Source organism: Pseudophryne corroboree, chromosome 1 (genome assembly GCF_028390025.1).
Source record: "Pseudophryne corroboree isolate aPseCor3 chromosome 1, aPseCor3.hap2, whole genome shotgun sequence".
In the NCBI taxonomy this organism is placed as follows: domain Eukaryota; kingdom Metazoa; phylum Chordata; class Amphibia; order Anura; family Myobatrachidae; genus Pseudophryne; species Pseudophryne corroboree.
In genome coordinates this window covers 886693881-886713258 of record NC_086444.1, presented here as the reverse complement: position 1 = coordinate 886713258, position 19378 = coordinate 886693881, and the positions used below count along the sequence as shown (strand labels likewise).

General features: G+C 34.3%; 25 non-coding genes across 25 annotated transcripts; all 25 read right to left on the bottom strand.

The window, feature by feature from the left end:
- Positions 1-301: 301 nt before the first annotated feature.
- On the bottom strand, positions 302-374 carry TRNAK-UUU (transfer RNA lysine (anticodon UUU)). Its single transcript has one exon. It is a non-coding gene; the product is annotated as a tRNA-Lys (tRNA).
- Positions 375-794: 420 nt separating this feature from the next.
- On the bottom strand, positions 795-867 carry TRNAK-UUU (transfer RNA lysine (anticodon UUU)). The gene has a single exon. It is a non-coding gene; the product is annotated as a tRNA-Lys (tRNA).
- Positions 868-1446: 579 nt separating this feature from the next.
- On the bottom strand, positions 1447-1519 carry TRNAK-UUU (transfer RNA lysine (anticodon UUU)). Its single transcript has one exon. It is a non-coding gene; the product is annotated as a tRNA-Lys (tRNA).
- A 577-nt stretch (positions 1520-2096) lies between these two features.
- Positions 2097-2169, bottom strand: TRNAK-UUU (transfer RNA lysine (anticodon UUU)). The gene has a single exon. It is a non-coding gene; the product is annotated as a tRNA-Lys (tRNA).
- A 580-nt stretch (positions 2170-2749) lies between these two features.
- Positions 2750-2822, bottom strand: TRNAK-UUU (transfer RNA lysine (anticodon UUU)). The gene has a single exon. It is a non-coding gene; the product is annotated as a tRNA-Lys (tRNA).
- Positions 2823-3403: 581 nt separating this feature from the next.
- TRNAK-UUU (transfer RNA lysine (anticodon UUU)) lies at positions 3404-3476 on the bottom strand. The gene has a single exon. It is a non-coding gene; the product is annotated as a tRNA-Lys (tRNA).
- A 578-nt stretch (positions 3477-4054) lies between these two features.
- On the bottom strand, positions 4055-4127 carry TRNAK-UUU (transfer RNA lysine (anticodon UUU)). The gene has a single exon. It is a non-coding gene; the product is annotated as a tRNA-Lys (tRNA).
- A 1231-nt stretch (positions 4128-5358) lies between these two features.
- On the bottom strand, positions 5359-5431 carry TRNAK-UUU (transfer RNA lysine (anticodon UUU)). The gene has a single exon. It is a non-coding gene; the product is annotated as a tRNA-Lys (tRNA).
- A 577-nt stretch (positions 5432-6008) lies between these two features.
- TRNAK-UUU (transfer RNA lysine (anticodon UUU)) lies at positions 6009-6081 on the bottom strand. The gene has a single exon. It is a non-coding gene; the product is annotated as a tRNA-Lys (tRNA).
- Positions 6082-7315: 1234 nt separating this feature from the next.
- On the bottom strand, positions 7316-7388 carry TRNAK-UUU (transfer RNA lysine (anticodon UUU)). The gene has a single exon. It is a non-coding gene; the product is annotated as a tRNA-Lys (tRNA).
- Positions 7389-7966: 578 nt separating this feature from the next.
- TRNAK-UUU (transfer RNA lysine (anticodon UUU)) lies at positions 7967-8039 on the bottom strand. Its single transcript has one exon. It is a non-coding gene; the product is annotated as a tRNA-Lys (tRNA).
- Positions 8040-8618: 579 nt separating this feature from the next.
- Positions 8619-8691, bottom strand: TRNAK-UUU (transfer RNA lysine (anticodon UUU)). The gene has a single exon. It is a non-coding gene; the product is annotated as a tRNA-Lys (tRNA).
- Positions 8692-9922: 1231 nt separating this feature from the next.
- On the bottom strand, positions 9923-9995 carry TRNAK-UUU (transfer RNA lysine (anticodon UUU)). The gene has a single exon. It is a non-coding gene; the product is annotated as a tRNA-Lys (tRNA).
- Positions 9996-10573: 578 nt separating this feature from the next.
- TRNAK-UUU (transfer RNA lysine (anticodon UUU)) lies at positions 10574-10646 on the bottom strand. The gene has a single exon. It is a non-coding gene; the product is annotated as a tRNA-Lys (tRNA).
- Positions 10647-11224: 578 nt separating this feature from the next.
- On the bottom strand, positions 11225-11297 carry TRNAK-UUU (transfer RNA lysine (anticodon UUU)). Its single transcript has one exon. It is a non-coding gene; the product is annotated as a tRNA-Lys (tRNA).
- Positions 11298-11876: 579 nt separating this feature from the next.
- TRNAK-UUU (transfer RNA lysine (anticodon UUU)) lies at positions 11877-11949 on the bottom strand. Its single transcript has one exon. It is a non-coding gene; the product is annotated as a tRNA-Lys (tRNA).
- A 1231-nt stretch (positions 11950-13180) lies between these two features.
- On the bottom strand, positions 13181-13253 carry TRNAK-UUU (transfer RNA lysine (anticodon UUU)). The gene has a single exon. It is a non-coding gene; the product is annotated as a tRNA-Lys (tRNA).
- Positions 13254-13831: 578 nt separating this feature from the next.
- TRNAK-UUU (transfer RNA lysine (anticodon UUU)) lies at positions 13832-13904 on the bottom strand. Its single transcript has one exon. It is a non-coding gene; the product is annotated as a tRNA-Lys (tRNA).
- A 579-nt stretch (positions 13905-14483) lies between these two features.
- Positions 14484-14556, bottom strand: TRNAK-UUU (transfer RNA lysine (anticodon UUU)). The gene has a single exon. It is a non-coding gene; the product is annotated as a tRNA-Lys (tRNA).
- Positions 14557-15134: 578 nt separating this feature from the next.
- TRNAK-UUU (transfer RNA lysine (anticodon UUU)) lies at positions 15135-15207 on the bottom strand. Its single transcript has one exon. It is a non-coding gene; the product is annotated as a tRNA-Lys (tRNA).
- A 1230-nt stretch (positions 15208-16437) lies between these two features.
- On the bottom strand, positions 16438-16510 carry TRNAK-UUU (transfer RNA lysine (anticodon UUU)). The gene has a single exon. It is a non-coding gene; the product is annotated as a tRNA-Lys (tRNA).
- Positions 16511-17089: 579 nt separating this feature from the next.
- On the bottom strand, positions 17090-17162 carry TRNAK-UUU (transfer RNA lysine (anticodon UUU)). The gene has a single exon. It is a non-coding gene; the product is annotated as a tRNA-Lys (tRNA).
- A 581-nt stretch (positions 17163-17743) lies between these two features.
- TRNAK-UUU (transfer RNA lysine (anticodon UUU)) lies at positions 17744-17816 on the bottom strand. The gene has a single exon. It is a non-coding gene; the product is annotated as a tRNA-Lys (tRNA).
- A 579-nt stretch (positions 17817-18395) lies between these two features.
- On the bottom strand, positions 18396-18468 carry TRNAK-UUU (transfer RNA lysine (anticodon UUU)). The gene has a single exon. It is a non-coding gene; the product is annotated as a tRNA-Lys (tRNA).
- A 581-nt stretch (positions 18469-19049) lies between these two features.
- On the bottom strand, positions 19050-19122 carry TRNAK-UUU (transfer RNA lysine (anticodon UUU)). The gene has a single exon. It is a non-coding gene; the product is annotated as a tRNA-Lys (tRNA).
- Between the last annotated feature and the right edge of the window lie 256 nt (positions 19123-19378).

The window sequence follows — 19378 nt, the reverse complement described above, 5'->3', positions numbered from 1 at the left end:
GTGCCTATCAAAGAAGGATGGATTTGAGTTCCTGATGAAACAAAGTCTTTAGAACTGACATGTAGTGATACTACTTTGTGATGACTATATTACTAGATGCCAATAATGTGTGCCTATTGAAGAGTGATAAACTCCATTCTTAATATTCTAAAGAATCTCTCCAATCTATACACCTTCCCATTGAATAATGAACATAATCAGCATCAACAATTAATAGATGGCTGCCTGCAGGAATGGATAATTTTAAACTCTGCAAAATTGTCCTTTTCACAAACAAAAACACCATTGTTTAAGAAACACTCGCCTGAACAGGGACTTGAACCCTGGACCCTCAGATTAAAAGTCTGATGCTCTACCGACTGAGCTATCCAGGCTCCTCTGTGTTTAAGATGTAAATCCTTAGATTCGTTAAGTATCACCTAACTTCAATAATCACATTCAATTATTTTTGTCTAAGAGGTTTGATTTATTACTTGTCTAATTTAATCACTGTGTGCCTATCAAAGAAGGATGGATTTGAGTTCCTGATGAAACAAAGTCTTTAGAACTGACATGTAGTGATACTACTTTGTGATGACTATATTACTAGATGCCAATAATGTGTGCCTATTGAAGAGTGATAAAGTCCATTCTTAATATTCTAAAGAATCTCTCCAATCTATACACCTTCCCATTGAATAATGAACATAATCAGCATCAACAATTAAAAGATGGCTGCCTGCAGGAATGGATAATTTTAAACTCTGCAAAATTGTCCACTTCACAAACAAAAACACCATTGTTTAAAAGACACTCGCCTGAACAGGGACTTGAACCCTGGACCCTCAGATTAAAAGTCTGATGCTCTACCGACTGAGCTATCCAGGCTCTGAGTGCTGAAGTTGCCATATTGGAAACTGCTCGAAATATATAAAACATGACAATTTGCTGTGCAATTACAAAAAATGTGGAAAAATATATGTGTTACTGCAATCATGAACTGAAAGACTTGGCTTGTAGGATCTCTTGATGAAATATATTTTAGTTTCCTCTGTGTTTAAATTGTAAATCTTTAGATGCTTTAAGTATCACCTCACTTCAATAATCACATTCAATTATTTTTGTCAAAGAGGTTTGATTTATTACTTGTCTAATTTAATCACTGTGTGCCTATCAAAGAAGGATGGATTTGAGTTCCTGATGAAACAAAGTCTTTAGAACTGACATGTAGTGATACTACTTTGTGATGATTATATTACTAGATGCCAATAATGTGTGCCTATTGAAGAGTGATAAAGTCCATTCTTAATATTCTAAAGAATCTCTCCAATCTATACACCTTCCCATTGAATAATGAACATAATCAGCATCAACAATTAAAAGATGGCTGCCTGCAGGAATGGATGATTTTAAACTCTGCAAAATTGTCCATTTCACAAACAAAAACACCATTGTTTAAAAGACACTCGCCTGAACAGGGACTTGAACCCTGGACCCTCAGATTAAAAGTCTGATGCTCTACCGACTGAGCTATCCAGGCTCTGAGCACTGAAGTTGCCATATTGGAAACTGCTCGAAATATATAAAACATGACAATTTGCTGTGCAATTACAAAAAATGTGGAAAAATATATGTGTTACTGCTATCATGAACTAAAAGACTTGGCTTGTATGGTCTCTTGATGAAATATATTTTAGTTTCCTCTGTGTTTAAGATGTAAATCCTTAGATTCGTTAAGTATCACCTTACTTCAATAATCACATTCAATTATTTTTGTCAAAGAGGTTTGATTTATTACTTGTCTAATTTAATCACTGTGTGCCTATCAAAGAAAGATGGATTTGAGTTCCTGATGAAATAGTCTTTAGAACTGACATGTAGCGATACTACTTTGTGATGATTATATTACTAGATGCCAATAATGTGTGCCTATTGAAGAGTGATAAAGTCCATTCTTAATATTCTACAGAATCTTTCCAATCTATTCACCTTCCCATTGAATAATGAACATAATCAGCATCAACAATTAATAGATGGCTGCCTGCAGGAATGGATAATTGTAAACTCTGCAAAATTGTCCATTTCACAAACAAAAACACCATTGTTTAAAAAACACTCGCCTGAACAGGGACTTGAACCCTGGACCCTCAGATTAAAAGTCTGATGCTCTACCGACTGAGCTATCCAGGCTCTGAGTGACGAAGTTGCCATATTGGAAACTGCTTGAAATATATAAAACATGACAATTTGCTGTGCAAATACAAAAAATGTGGATAAATATATGTGTTACTGCAATCATGAACTGAAAGACTTGGCTTGTAGGGTCTCTTGATGAAATATATTTTAGTTTCCTCTGTGTTTAAGTTGTAAATCCTTAGATGCTTTAAGTATCACCTCACTTCAATAATCACATTAAATTTTTTTTTGTCAAAGAGGATTGATTTATTACTTGTCTAATTTAATCACTGTGTGCCTATCAAAGAAGGATGGATTTGAGTTCCTGATGAAACAAAGTCTTTAGAACTGACATGTAGGGATACTACTTTGTGATGACTATATTACTAGATGCCAATAATGTGTGCCTATTGAAGAGTGATAAAGTCTATTCTTAATATTCTAAAGAATCTCTCCAATCTATACACCTTCCCATTGAATAATGAACATAATCAGCATCAACAATTAAAAGATGGCTGCCTGCAGGAATGGATGATTTTAAACTCTGCAAAATTGTCCACTTCACAAACAAAAACAACATTGTTTAAAAGACACTCGCCTGAACAGGGACTTGAACCCTGGACCCTCAGATTAAAAGTCTGATGCTCTACCGACTGAGCTATCCAGGATCTGAGCACTGAAGTTGCCATATTGGAAAATGCTCGAAATATATAAAACATGACAATTTGCTGTGCAATTACAAAAAATGTGGAAAAATATATATGTGTTACTGCAATCATGAACTGAAAGACTTGGCTTGTAGGGTCTCTTGATTAAATATATTTTAGTTTCCTCTGTGTTTAAGTTGTAAATCCTTAGATGCTTTAAGTATCACCTCACTTCAATAATCACATTCAATTATTTTTGTCTAAGAGGTTTGATTTATTACTTGTCTAATTTAATCACTGTGTGCCTATCAAAGAAGGATGGATTTGAGTTCCTGATGAAACAAAGTCTTTAGAACTGAAACGTAGTGATACTACTTTGTGATGACTATATTACTAGATGCCAATAATGTGTGCCTATTGAAGAGTGATAAAGTCCATTCTTAATATTCTAAAGAATGTCTCCAATCTATACACCTTCCCATTGAATAATGAACATAATCAGCATCAACAATTAAAAGATGGCTGCCTGCATGAATGGATGATTTTAAACTCTGCAATATTGTCCATTTCACAAACAAAAACACCATTGTTTAAAAGACACTCGCCTGAACAGGGACTTGAACCCTGGACCCTCAGATTAAAAGTCTGATGCTCTACCGACTGAGCTATCCAGGCTCTGAGCACTGAAGTTGCCATATTGGAAACTGCTCGAAATATATAAAACATGACAATTTGCTGTGCAATTACAAAAAATGTAGAAAAATATATGTGTTACTGCTATCATGAACTGAAAGACTTGGCTTGTAGGGTCTCTTGATGAAATATATTTTAGTTTCCTCTGTGTTTAAGTTGTAAATCCTTAGATGCTTTAAGTATCACCTCACTTCAATAATCACATTCAATTATTTTTGTCAAAGAGGTTTGATTTATTACTTGTCTAATTTAATCACTGTGTGCCTATCAAAGAAGGATGGATTTGAGTTCCTGATGAAACAAAGTCTTTAGAACTGACATGTAGTGATACTACTTTGTGATGACTATATTACTAGATGCCAATAATGTGTGCCTATTGAAGAGTGATAAAGTCCATTCTTAATATTCTAAAGAATGTCTCCAATCTATACACCTTCCCATTGAATAATGAACATAATCAGCATCAACAATTAAAAGATGGCTGCCTGCAGGAATGGATGATTTAAACTCTGCAAAATTGTCAATTTCACAAACAAAAACACCATTGTTTAAAAGACACTCGCCTGAACAGGGACTTGAACCGTGGACCCTCAGATTAAAAGTCTGATGCTCTACCGACTGAGCTATCCAGGCTCTGAGCACTGAAGTTGCCATATTGGAAACTGCTCGAAATATATAAAACATGACAATTTGCTGTGTAATTACAAAAAATGTGGAAAAATATATGTGTTACTGCAATCATGAACTGGAAGACTTGGCTTGTAGCGTCTCTTGATGAAATATATTTTAGTTTCCTCTGTGTTTAAGATGTAAATCCTTAGATTCGTTAAGTATCACCTTACTTCACTAATCACATTCAATTATTTTTGTCAAAGAGGTTTGATTTATTACTTGTCTAATTTAATCACTGTGTGCCTATCAAAGAAGGATGGATTTGAGTTCCTGATGAAATAAAGTCTTTAGAACTGACATGTAGCGATACTACTTTGTGATGATTATATTACTAGATGCCAATAATGTGTGCCTATTGAAGAGTGATAAAGTCCATTCTTAATATTCTACAGAATCTTTCCAATCTATACACCTTCCCATTGAATAATGAACATAATCAGCATCAACAATTAAAAGATGGCTGCCTGCAGGAATGGATAATTTTAAACTCTGCAAAATTGTCCATTTCACAATTAAAAACACCATTTTTTAAAAGACACTCGCAAGAACAGGGACTTGAACCCTGGACCCTCAGATTAAAAGTCTGATGCTCTACCGACTGAGCTATCCAGGCTCTGAGTGCTGAAGTTGCCATATTGGAAACTGCTCGAAATATATAAAATATGACAATTTGCTGTGCAATTACAAAAAATGTGGAAAAATATATGTGTTACTGCAATCATGAACTGAAAGACTTGGCTTGTAGGGTCTCTTGATGAAATATATTTTAGTTTCCTCTGTGTTTAAGTTGTAAATCCTTAGATGCTTTAAGTATCACCTCACTTCAATAATCACATTCAATTATTTTTGTCAAAGAGGTTTGATTTATTACTTGTCTAATTTAATCACTGTGTGCCTATCAAAGAAGGATGGATTTGAGTTCCTGATGAAACAAAGTCTTTAGAACTGACATGTAGTGATACTACTTTGTGATGATTATATTACTAGATGCCAATAATGTGTGCCTATTGAAGAGTGATAAAGTCCATTCTTAATATTCTAAAGAATCTCTCCAATCTATACACCTTCCCATTGAATAATGAACATAATCAGCATCAACAATTAAAAGATGGCTGCCTGCAGGAATGGATGATTTTAAACTCTGCAAAATTGTCCATTTCACAAACAAAAACACCATTGTTTAAAAGACACTCGCCTGAACAGGGACTTGAACCCTGGACCCTCAGATTAAAAGTCTGATGCTCTACCGACTGAGCTATCCAGGCTCTGAGCACTGAAGTTGCCATATTGGAAACTGCTCGAAATATATAAAACATGACAATTTGCTGTGCAATTACAAAAAATGTGGAAAAATATATGTGTTACTGCTATCATGAACTAAAAGACTTGGCTTGTATGGTCTCTTGATGAAATATATTTTAGTTTCCTCTGTGTTTAAGATGTAAATCCTTAGATTCGTTAAGTATCACCTTACTTCAATAATCACATTCAATTATTTTTGTCAAAGAGGTTTGATTTATTACTTGTCTAATTTAATCACTGTGTGCCTATCAAAGAAAGATGGATTTGAGTTCCTGATGAAATAGTCTTTAGAACTGACATGTAGCGATACTACTTTGTGATGATTATATTACTAGATGCCAATAATGTGTGCCTATTGAAGAGTGATAAAGTCCATTCTTAATATTCTACAGAATCTTTCCAATCTATTCACCTTCCCATTGAATAATGAACATAATCAGCATCAACAATTAATAGATGGCTGCCTGCAGGAATGGATAATTGTAAACTCTGCAAAATTGTCCATTTCACAAACAAAAACACCATTGTTTAAAAAACACTCGCCTGAACAGGGACTTGAACCCTGGACCCTCAGATTAAAAGTCTGATGCTCTACCGACTGAGCTATCCAAGCTCTGAGTGACGAAGTTGCCATATTGGAAACTGCTTGAAATATATAAAACATGACAATTTGCTGTGCAAATACAAAAAATGTGGATAAATATATGTGTTACTGCAATCATGAACTGAAAGACTTGGCTTGTAGGGTCTCTTGATGAAATATATTTTAGTTTCCTCTGTGTTTAAGTTGTAAATCCTTAGATTCTTTAAGTATCACCTCACTTCAATAATCACATTAAATTTTTTTTTGTCAAAGAGGATTGATTTATTACTTGTCTAATTTAATCACTGTGTGCCTATCAAAGAAGGATGGATTTGAGTTCCTGATGAAACAAAGTCTTTAGAACTGACATGTAGGGATACTACTTTGTGATGACTATATTACTAGATGCCAATAATGTGTGCCTATTGAAGAGTGATAAAGTCTATTCTTAATATTCTAAAGAATCTCTCCAATCTATACACCTTCCCATTGAATAATGAACATAATCAGCATCAACAATTAAAAGATGGCTGCCTGCAGGAATGGATGATTTTAAACTCTGCAAAATTGTCCACTTCACAAACAAAAACAACATTGTTTAAAAGACACTCGCCTGAACAGGGACTTGAACCCTGGACCCTCAGACTAAAAGTCTGATGCTCTACCGACTGAGCTATCCAGGATCTGAGCACTGAAGTTGCCATATTGGAAAATGCTCGAAATATATAAAACATGACAATTTGCTGTGCAATTACAAAAAATGTGGAAAAATATATATGTGTTACTGCAATCATGAACTGAAAGACTTGGCTTGTAGGGTCTCTTGATGAAATATATTTTAGTTTCCTCTGTGTTTAAGTTGTAAATCCTTAGATGCTTTAAGTATCACCTCACTTCAATAATCACATTCAATTATTTTTGTCTAAGAGGTTTGATTTATTACTTGTCTAATTTAATCACTGTGTGCCTATCAAAGAAGGATGGATTTGAGTTCCTGATGAAACAAAGTCTTTAGAACTGAAACGTAGTGATACTACTTTGTGATGACTATATTACTAGATGCCAATAATGTGTGCCTATTGAAGAGTGATAAAGTCCATTCTTAATATTCTAAAGAATGTCTCCAATCTATACACCTTCCCATTGAATAATGAACATAATCAGCATCAACAATTAAAAGATGGCTGCCTGCATGAATGGATGATTTTAAACTCTGCAATATTGTCCATTTCACAAACAAAAACACCATTGTTTAAAAGACACTCGCCTGAACAGGGACTTGAACCCTGGACCCTCAGATTAAAAGTCTGATGCTCTACCGACTGAGCTATCCAGGCTCTGAGCACTGAAGTTGCCATATTGGAAACTGCTCGAAATATATAAAACATGACAATTTGCTGTGCAATTACAAAAAATGTAGAAAAATATATGTGTTACTGCTATCATGAACTGAAAGACTTGGCTTGTAGGGTCTCTTGATGAAATATATTTTAGTTTCCTCTGTGTTTAAGTTGTAAATCCTTAGATGCTTTAAGTATCACCTCACTTCAATAATCACATTCAATTATTTTTGTCAAAGAGGTTTGATTTATTACTTGTCTAATTTAATCACTGTGTGCCTATCAAAGAAGGATGGATTTGAGTTCCTGATGAAACAAAGTCTTTAGAACTGACATGTAGTGATACTACTTTGTGATGACTATATTACTAGATGCCAATAATGTGTGCCTATTGAAGAGTGATAAAGTCCATTCTTAATATTCTAAAGAATGTCTCCAATCTATACACCTTCCCATTGAATAATGAACATAATCAGCATCAACAATTAAAAGATGGCTGCCTGCAGGAATGGATGATTTAAACTCTGCAAAATTGTCAATTTCACAAACAAAAACACCATTGTTTAAAAGACACTCGCCTGAACAGGGACTTGAACCCTGGACCCTCAGATTAAAAGTCTGATGCTCTACCGACTGAGCTATCCAGGCTCTGAGCACTGAAGTTGCCATATTGGAAACTGCTCGAAATATATAAAACATGACAATTTGCTGTGTAATTACAAAAAATGTGGAAAAATATATGTGTTACTGCAATCATGAACTGGAAGACTTGGCTTGTAGCGTCTCTTGATGAAATATATTTTAGTTTCCTCTGTGTTTAAGATGTAAATCCTTAGATGCTTTAAGTATCACCTCACTTCAATAATCACATTCAATTATTTTTGTCAAAGAGGTTTGATTTATTACTTGTCTAATTTAATCACTGTGTGCCTATCAAAGAAGGATGGATTTGAGTTCCTGATGAAATAAAGTCTTTAGAACTGACATGTAGCGATACTACTTTGTGATGATTATATTACTAGATGCCAATAATGTGTGCCTATTGAAGAGTGATAAAGTCCATTCTTAATATTCTAAAGAATCTTTCCAATCTATACCCCTTCCCATTGAATAATGAACATAATCCGCATCAACAATTAAAAGATGGCTGCCTGCAGGAATGGATGATTTTAAACTCTGCAAAATTGTCCATTTCACAAACAAAAACACCATTGTTTAAAAGACACTCGCCTGAACAGGGACTTGAACCCTGGACCCTCAGATTAAAAGCCTGATGCTCTACCGACTGAGCTATTCAGGCTCTGAGCGCTGAAGTTGCCATATTGGAAACTGCTCGAAATATATAAAACATGACAATTTGCTGTGCAATTACAAAAAATTTGGAAAAATATATGTGTTACTGCAATCATGAACTGAAAGACTTGGTTTGTAGGGTCTCTTAATGAAATATATTTTAGTTTCCTCTGTGTTTAAGATGTAAATCCTTAGATGCTTAAAGTATCACCTCACTTCAATAATCACATTCAATTATTTTTGTCAAAGAGGTTTGATTTATTACTTGTCTAATTTAATCACTGTGTGCCTATCAAAGAAGGATGGATTTGAGTTCCTGATGAAATAAAGTCTTTTGAACTGACATGTAGCGATACTACTTTGTGATGATTATATTACTAGATGCCAATAATGTGTGCCTATTGAAGAGTGATAAAGTCCATTCTTAATATTCTAAAGAATCTTTCCAATCTATACCCATTCCCATTGAATAAAGAACATAATCAGCATCAACAATTAAAAGATGGCTGCCTGCAGGAATGGATGATTTTAAACTCTGCAAAATTGTCCATTTCACAAACAAAAACACCATTGTTTAAAAGACACTCGCCTGGACAGGGACTTGAACCGTGGACCCTCAGATTAAAAGTCTGATACTCTACAGACTGAGCTATCCAGGCTCTGAATGCTGTAGTTGCCATATTGGAAACTGCTTGAAATATATAAAACATGACAATTTGCTGTGCAATTGCAAAAAATGTGGAAAAATATATGTGTTACTGCAATCATGAACTGAAAGACTTGGTTTGTAGGGTCTCTTAATGAAATATATTTTAGTTTCCTCTGTGTTTAAGATGTAAATCCTTAGATGCTTAAAGTATCACCTCACTTAAATAATCACATTCAATTATTTTTGTCAAAGAGGTTTGATTTATTACTTGTCTAATTTAATCACTGTGTGCCTATCAAAGAAAGATGGATTAGAGTTCCTGATGAAATAAAGTCTTTTGAACTGACATGTAGCGATACTACTTTGTGATGATTATATTACTAGATGCCAATAATGTGTGCCTATTGAAGAGTGATAAAGTCCATTCTTAATATTCTAAAGAATCTTTCCAATCTATACCCATTCCCATTGAATAAAGAACATAATCAGCATCAACAATTAAAAGATGGCTGCCTGCAGGAATGGATAATTTTAAACTCTGCAAAATTGTCCACTTCACAAACAAAAACACCATTTTTTAAAAGACACTTGCCTGAACAGGGACTTGAACCCTGGACCCTCAGATTAAAAGTCTGATGCTTTACCGACTGAGCTATCCAGGCTCTGAGCGCTGAAGTTGTCATATTGGAAACTGCTCAAATATATAAAACATGACAATTTGCTGTGCAATTACAAAAAATGTGGAAAAATATATGTGTTACTGCAATCATGAACTGAAAGACTTGGCTTGTAGGGTCTCTTGATGAAATATATTTTAGTTTCCTCTGTGTTTAAGATGTAAATCCTTAGATTCGTTAAGTATCACCTAACTTCAATAATCACATTCAATTCTTTTTGTCAAAGAGGTTTGATTTATTACTTGTCTAATTTAATCACTGTGTGCCTATCAAAGAAGGATGGATTTGAGTTCCTGATGAAATAAAGTCTTTAGAACTGACATGTAGCGATACTACTGTGTGATGATTATATTACTAGATGCCAATAATGTGTGCCTATTGAAGAGTGATAAAGTCCATTCTTAATAGTCTACAGAATCTTTCCAATCTATACACCTTCCCATTGAATAATGAACATAATCAGCATCAACAATTAAAAGATGGCTGCCTGCAGGAATGGATGATTTTAAACTCTGCAAAATTGTCCATTTCACAAACAAAAACACCATTGTTTAAAAGACACTCGCCTGAACAGGGACTTGAACCCTGGACCCTCAGATTAAAAATCTGATGTTCTACCAACTGAGCTATCCAGGCTCTGAGCGCTGAAGTTGCCATATTGGAAAATGCTCGAAATATATAAAACATGACAATTTGCTGTGCAATTACAAAAAATGTAGAAAAATATATGTGTTACTGCTATCATGAACTGAAAGACTTGGCTTGTAGGGTCTCTTGATGAAATATATTTTAGTTTCCTCTGTGTTTAAGTTGTAAATCCTTAGATGCTTTAAGTATCACCTCACTTCAATAATCACATTCAATTATTTTTGTCAAAGAGGTTTGATTTATTACTTGTCTAATTTAATCACTGTGTGCCTATCAAAGAAGGATGGATTTGAGTTCCTGATGAAACAAAGTCTTTAGAACTGACATGTAGTGATACTACTTTGTGATGACTATATTACTAGATGCCAATAATGTGTGCCTATTGAAGAGTGATAAAGTCCATTCTTAATATTCTAAAGAATGTCTCCAATCTATACACCTTCCCATTGAATAATGAACATAATCAGCATCAACAATTAAAAGATGGCTGCCTGCAGGAATGGATGATTTAAACTCTGCAAAATTGTCAATTTCACAAACAAAAACACCATTGTTTAAAAGACACTCGCCTGAACAGGGACTTGAACCCTGGACCCTCAGATTAAAAGTCTGATGCTCTACCGACTGAGCTATCCAGGCTCTGAGCACTGAAGTTGCCATATTGGAAACTGCTCGAAATATATAAAACATGACAATTTGCTGTGTAATTACAAAAAATGTGGAAAAATATATGTGTTACTGCAATCATGAACTGGAAGACTTGGCTTGTAGCGTCTCTTGATGAAATATATTTTAGTTTCCTCTGTGTTTAAGATGTAAATCCTTAGATGCTTTAAGTATCACCTCACTTCAATAATCACATTCAATTATTTTTGTCAAAGAGGTTTGATTTATTACTTGTCTAATTTAATCACTGTGTGCCTATCAAAGAAGGATGGATTTGAGTTCCTGATGAAATAAAGTCTTTAGAACTGACATGTAGCGATACTACTTTGTGATGATTATATTACTAGATGCCAATAATGTGTGCCTATTGAAGAGTGATAAAGTCCATTCTTAATATTCTAAAGAATCTTTCCAATCTATACCCCTTCCCATTGAATAATGAACATAATCCGCATCAACAATTAAAAGATGGCTGCCTGCAGGAATGGATGATTTTAAACTCTGCAAAATTGTCCATTTCACAAACAAAAACACCATTGTTTAAAAGACACTCGCCTGAACAGGGACTTGAACCCTGGACCCTCAGATTAAAAGCCTGATGCTCTACCGACTGAGCTATTCAGGCTCTGAGCGCTGAAGTTGCCATATTGGAAACTGCTCGAAATATATAAAACATGACAATTTGCTGTGCAATTACAAAAAATTTGGAAAAATATATGTGTTACTGCAATCATGAACTGAAAGACTTGGTTTGTAGGGTCTCTTAATGAAATATATTTTAGTTTCCTCTGTGTTTAAGATGTAAATCCTTAGATGCTTAAAGTATCACCTCACTTCAATAATCACATTCAATTATTTTTGTCAAAGAGGTTTGATTTATTACTTGTCTAATTTAATCACTGTGTGCCTATCAAAGAAGGATGGATTTGAGTTCCTGATGAAATAAAGTCTTTTGAACTGACATGTAGCGATACTACTTTGTGATGATTATATTACTAGATGCCAATAATGTGTGCCTATTGAAGAGTGATAAAGTCCATTCTTAATATTCTAAAGAATCTTTCCAATCTATACCCATTCCCATTGAATAAAGAACATAATCAGCATCAACAATTAAAAGATGGCTGCCTGCAGGAATGGATGATTTTAAACTCTGCAAAATTGTCCATTTCACAAACAAAAACACCATTGTTTAAAAGACACTCGCCTGGACAGGGACTTGAACCGTGGACCCTCAGATTAAAAGTCTGATACTCTACAGACTGAGCTATCCAGGCTCTGAATGCTGTAGTTGCCATATTGGAAACTGCTTGAAATATATAAAACATGACAATTTGCTGTGCAATTGCAAAAAATGTGGAAAAATATATGTGTTACTGCAATCATGAACTGAAAGACTTGGTTTGTAGGGTCTCTTAATGAAATATATTTTAGTTTCCTCTGTGTTTAAGATGTAAATCCTTAGATGCTTAAAGTATCACCTCACTTAAATAATCACATTCAATTATTTTTGTCAAAGAGGTTTGATTTATTACTTGTCTAATTTAATCACTGTGTGCCTATCAAAGAAAGATGGATTAGAGTTCCTGATGAAATAAAGTCTTTTGAACTGACATGTAGCGATACTACTTTGTGATGATTATATTACTAGATGCCAATAATGTGTGCCTATTGAAGAGTGATAAAGTCCATTCTTAATATTCTAAAGAATCTTTCCAATCTATACCCATTCCCATTGAATAAAGAACATAATCAGCATCAACAATTAAAAGATGGCTGCCTGCAGGAATGGATAATTTTAAACTCTGCAAAATTGTCCACTTCACAAACAAAAACACCATTTTTTAAAAGACACTTGCCTGAACAGGGACTTGAACCCTGGACCCTCAGATTAAAAGTCTGATGCTCTACCGACTGAGCTATCCAGGCTCTGAGCGCTGAAGTTGTCATATTGGAAACTGCTCAAATATATAAAACATGACAATTTGCTGTGCAATTACAAAAAATGTGGAAAAATATATGTGTTACTGCAATCATGAACTGAAAGACTTGGCTTGTAGGGTCTCTTGATGAAATATATTTTAGTTTCCTCTGTGTTTAAGATGTAAATCCTTAGATTCGTTAAGTATCACCTAACTTCAATAATCACATTCAATTCTTTTTGTCAAAGAGGTTTGATTTATTACTTGTCTAATTTAATCACTGTGTGCCTATCAAAGAAGGATGGATTTGAGTTCCTGATGAAATAAAGTCTTTAGAACTGACATGTAGCGATACTACTGTGTGATGATTATATTACTAGATGCCAATAATGTGTGCCTATTGAAGAGTGATAAAGTCCATTCTTAATAGTCTACAGAATCTTTCCAATCTATACACCTTCCCATTGAATAATGAACATAATCAGCATCAACAATTAAAAGATGGCTGCCTGCAGGAATGGATGATTTTAAACTCTGCAAAATTGTCCATTTCACAAACAAAAACACCATTGTTTAAAAGACACTCGCCTGAACAGGGACTTGAACCCTGGACCCTCAGATTAAAAATCTGATGTTCTACCAACTGAGCTATCCAGGCTCTGAGCGCTGAAGTTGCCATATTGGAAAATGCTCGAAATATATAAAACATGACAATTTGCTGTGCAATTACAAAAAATGTGGAAAAATATATGTGTTACTGCAATCATGAACTGAAAGACTTGGCTTGTAGGGTCTCTTGATGAAATATATTTTAGTTTCCTCTGTGTTTAAGTTGTAAATCCTTAGATGCTTTAAGTATCACCTCACTTCAATAATCACATTCAATTATTTTTGTCAAAGAGGTTTGATTTATTACTTGTCTAATTTAATCACTGTGTGCCTATCAAAGAAGGATGGATTTGAGTTCCTGATGAAACAAAGTCTTTAGAACTGACATGTAGTGATACTACTTTGTGATGACTATATTACTAGATGCCAATAATGTGTGCCTATTGAAGAGTGATAAAGTCCATTCTTAATATTCTAAAGAATCTCTCCAATCTATACACCTTCCCATTGAATAATGAACATAATCAGCATCAACAATTAAAAGATGGCTGCCTGCAGGAATGGATGATTTTAAACTCTGCAAAATTGTCCACTTCACAAACAAAAACACCATTGTTTAAAAGACACCCGCCTGAACAGGGACTTGAACCCTGGACCCTCAGATTAAAAGTCTGATGTTTTACCAACTGAGCTATCCAGGCTCTGAGCACTGAAGTTGCCATATTGGAAACTGCTCAAATATATAAAACATGACAATTTGCTGTGCAATTACAAAAAATGTGGAAAAATATATGTGTTACTGCAATCATGAACTGAAAGACTTGGCTTGTAGGGTCTCTTGATGAAATATATTTTAGTTTCCTCTGTGTTTAAGATGTAAATCCTTAGATTCGTTAAGTATCACCTTACTTCAATAATCACATTCAATTATTTTTGTCAAAGAGGTTTGATTTATTACTTGTCTAATTTAATCACTGTGTACCTATCAAAGAAGGATGGATTTGAGTTCCTGATGAAACAAAGTCTTTAGAACTGACATGTAGTAATACTACTTTGTGATGACTATATTACTAGATGCCAATAATGTGTGCCTATTGAAGAGTGATAAAGTCCATTCTTAATATTCTAAAGAATCTCTCCAATCTATACACCTTCCCATTGAATAATGAACATAATCAGCATCAACAATTAAAAGATGGCTGCCTGCAGGAATGGATAATTTTAAACTCTGCAAAATTGTCCACTTCACAAACAAAAACTCCATTGTTTAAAAGACACTCGCCTGAACAGGGACTTGAACCCTGGACCCTCAGATTAAAAGTCTGATGCTCTACCGACTGAGCTATCCAGGACCTGAGCACTGAAGTTGCCATATTGGAAACTGCTCAAATATATAAAACATGACAATTTGCTGTGCAATTACAAAAAATGTGGAAAAATATATGTGTTACTGCAATCATGAACTGAAAGACTTGGCTTGTTGGGTCTCTTGATGAAATATATTTTAGTTTCCTCTGTGTTTAAGATGTAAATCCTTAGATTCGTTAAGTATCACCTTACTTCAATAATCACATTCAATTATTTTTGTCAAAGAGGTTTGATTTATTACTTGTCTAATTTAATCACTGTGTGCCTATCAAAGAAGGATGGATTTGAGTTCCTGATGAAATAAAGTCTTTAGAACTGACATGTAGCGATACTACTTTGTGATGATTATATTACTAGATGCCAATAATGTGTGCCTATTGAAGAGTGATAAAGTCCATTCTTAATATTCTACAGAATCTTTCCAATCTATACACCTTCCCATTGAATAATGAACATAATCAGCATCAACAATTAAAAGATGGCTGTCTGCAGGAATGGATAATTTTAAACTCTGCAAAATTGTCCATTTCACAAACAAAAACACCATTGTTTAAAAGACACTCGCAAGAACAGGGACTTGAACCCTGGACCCTCAGATTAAAAGTCTGATGCTCTACCGACTGAGCTATCCAGGCTCTGAGTGCTGAAGTTGCCATATTGGAAACTGCTCGAAATATATAAAACATGACAATTTGCTGTGCAATTACAAAAAATGTGGAAAAATATATGTGTTACTGCAATCATGAACTGAAAGACTTGGCTTGTAGGGTCTCTTGATGAAATATATTTTAGTTTCCTCTGTGTTTAAGTTGTAAATCCTTAGATGCTTTAAGTATCACCTCACTTCAATAATCACATTCAATTATTTTTGTCAAAGAGGTTTGATTTATTACTTGTCTAATTTAATCACTGTGTGCCTATCAAAGAAGGATGGATTTGAGTTCCTGATGAAATAAAGTCTTTAGAACTGACATGTAGTGATACTACTTTGTGATGATTATATTACTAGATGCCAATAATGTGTGCCTATTGAAGAGTGATAAAGTCCATTCTTAATATTCTACAGAATCTTTCCAATCTATTCACCTTCCCATTGAATAATGAACATAATCAGCATCAACAATTAATAGATGGCTGCCTGCAGGAATGGATAATTTTAAACTCTGCAAAATTGTCCATTTCACAAACAAAAACACCATTGTTTAAAAAACACTCGCCTGAACAAGGACTTGAACCCTGGACCCTCAGATTAAAAGTCTGATGCTCTACCGACTGAGCTATCCAGGCTCTGAGTGCCAAAGTTGCCATATTGGAAACTGATTGAAATATATAAAACATGACAATTTGCTGTGCAAATACAAAAAATGTGGATAAATATATGTGTTACTGCAATCATGAACTGAAAGACTTGGCTTGTTGGGTCTCTTGATGAAATATATTTTAGTTTCCTCTGTGTTTAAGTTGTAAATCCTTAGATGCTTTAAGTATCACCTCACTTCAATAATCACATTAAATTTTTTTTGTCAAAGAGGATTGATTTATTAATTGTCTAATTTAATCACTGTGTGCCTATCAAAGAAGGATGGATTTGAGTTCCTGATGAAACAAAGTCTTTAGAACTGACATGTAGTGATACTACTTTGTGATGACTATATTACTAGATGCCAATAATGTGTGCCTATTGAAGAGTGATAAAGTCCATTCTTAATATTCTAAAGAATCTCTCCAATCTATACACCTTCCCATTGAATAATGAACATAATCAGCATCAACAATTAAAAGATGGCTGCCTGCAGGAATGGATGATTTTAAACTCTGCAAAATTGTCCACTTCACAAACAAAAACAACATTATTTAAAAGACACTCGCCTGAACAGGGACTTGAACCCTGGACCCTCAGATTAAAAGTCTGCTGCTCTACCGACTGAGCTATCCAGGCTCTGAGCACTGAAGTTGCCATATTGGAAAATGCTCGAAATAAATAAAACATGACAATTTGCTGTGCAATTGCAAAAAATGTGGAAAAATATATATGTGTTACTGCAATCATGAACTGAAAGACTTGGCTTGTAGGGTCTCTTGATGAAATATATTTTAGTTTCCTCTGTGTTTAAGTTGTAAATCCTTAGATGCTTTAAGTATCACCTCACTTCAATAATCACATTCAATTATTTTTGTCAAAGAGGTTTGATTTATTACTTGTCTAATTTAATCACTGTGTGCCTATCAAAGAAGGATGGATTTGAGTTCCTGATGAAACAAAGTCTTTAGAACTGACATGTAGTGATACTACTTTGTGATGATTATATTACTAGATGCCAATAATGTGTGCCTATTGAAGAGTGATAAAGTCCATTCTTAATATTCTACAGAATCTTTCCAATCTATTCACCTTCCCATTGAATAATGAACATAATCAGCATCAACAATTAATAGATGGCTGCCTGCAGGAATGGATAATTTTAAACTCTGCAAAATTGTCCACTTCACAAACAAAAACAACATTGTTTAAAAAACACTCGCCTGAACAGGGACTTGAACCCTGGACCCTCAGATTAAAAGTCTGATGCTCTACCGACTGAGCTATCCAGGCTCTGAGTGCCGAAGTTGCCATATTGGAAACTGCTTGAAATATATAAAACATGACAATTTGCTGTGCAAATACAAAAAATGTGGATAAATATATGTGTTACTGCAATCATGAACTGAAAGACTTGGCTTGTTGGGTCTCTTGATGAAATATATTTTAGTTTCCTCTGTGTTTAAGTTGTAAATCCTTAGATGCTTTAAGTATCACCTCACTTCAATAATCACATTAAATTTTTTTTGTCAAAGAGGATTGATTTATTAATTGTCTAATTTAATCACTGTGTGCCTATCAAAGAAGGATGGATTTGAGTTCCTGATGAAACAAAGTCTTTAGAACTGACATGTAGTGATACTACTTTGTGATGACTATATTACTAGATGCCAATAATGTGTGCCTATTGAAGAGTGATAAAGTCCATTCTTAATATTCTAAAGAATCTCTCCAATCTATACACCTTCCCATTGAATAATGAACATAATCAGCATCAACAATTAAAAGATGGCTGCCTGCAGGAATGGATGATTTTAAACTCTGCAAAATTGTCCACTTCACAAACAAAAACAACATTGTTTAAAAGACACTCACCTGAACAGGGACTTGAACCCTGGACCCTCAGATTAAAAGTCTGCTGCTCTACCGACTGAGCTATCCAGGCTCTGAGCACTGAAGTTGCCATATTGGAAAATGCTCGAAATATATAAAACATGACAATTTGCTGTGCAATTGCAAAAAATGTGGAAAAATATATATGTGTTACTGCAATCATGAACTGAAAGACTTGGCTTGTAGGGTCTCTTGATGAAATATATTTTAGTTTCCTCTGTGTTTAAGTTGTAAATCCTTAGATGCTTTAAGTATCACCTCACTTCAATAATCACATTCAATTATTTTTGTCTAAGAGTCTTGATTTATTACTTGTCTAATTTAATCACTGTGTGCCTATAAAAGAAGGATGGATTTGAGTTCCTGATGAAACAAAGTCTTTAGAACTGACATGTAGTGATACTACTTTGTGATGACTATATTACTAGATGCCAATAATGTGTGCCTATTGAAGAGTGATAAAGTCCATTCTTAATATTCTAAAGAATCTCTCCAATCTATACACCTTCCCATTGAATAATGAACATAATCAGCATCAACAATTAAAAGATGGCTGCCTGCAGGAATGGATAATTTTAAACTCTGCAAAATTGTCCACTTCACAAACAAAAACACCATTGTTTAAAAGACACTCGCCTGAACAGGGACTTGAACCCTGGACCCTCAGATTAAAAGTCTGATGCTCTACCGACTGAGCTATCCAGGCTCTGAGTGCTGAAGTTACCATATTGGAAACTGCTCAAATATATAAAACATGACAATTTGCTGTGCAATTACAAAAAATGTGGAAAAATATATGTGTTACTGCAATCATGAACTGAAAGACTTGGCTTGTAGGGTCTCTTGATGAAATATATTTTAGTTTCCTCTGTGTTTAAGTTGTAAATCCTTAGATGCTTTAAGTATCACCTCACTTCAATAATCACATTAAATTTTTTTTGTCAAAGAGGATTGATTTATTA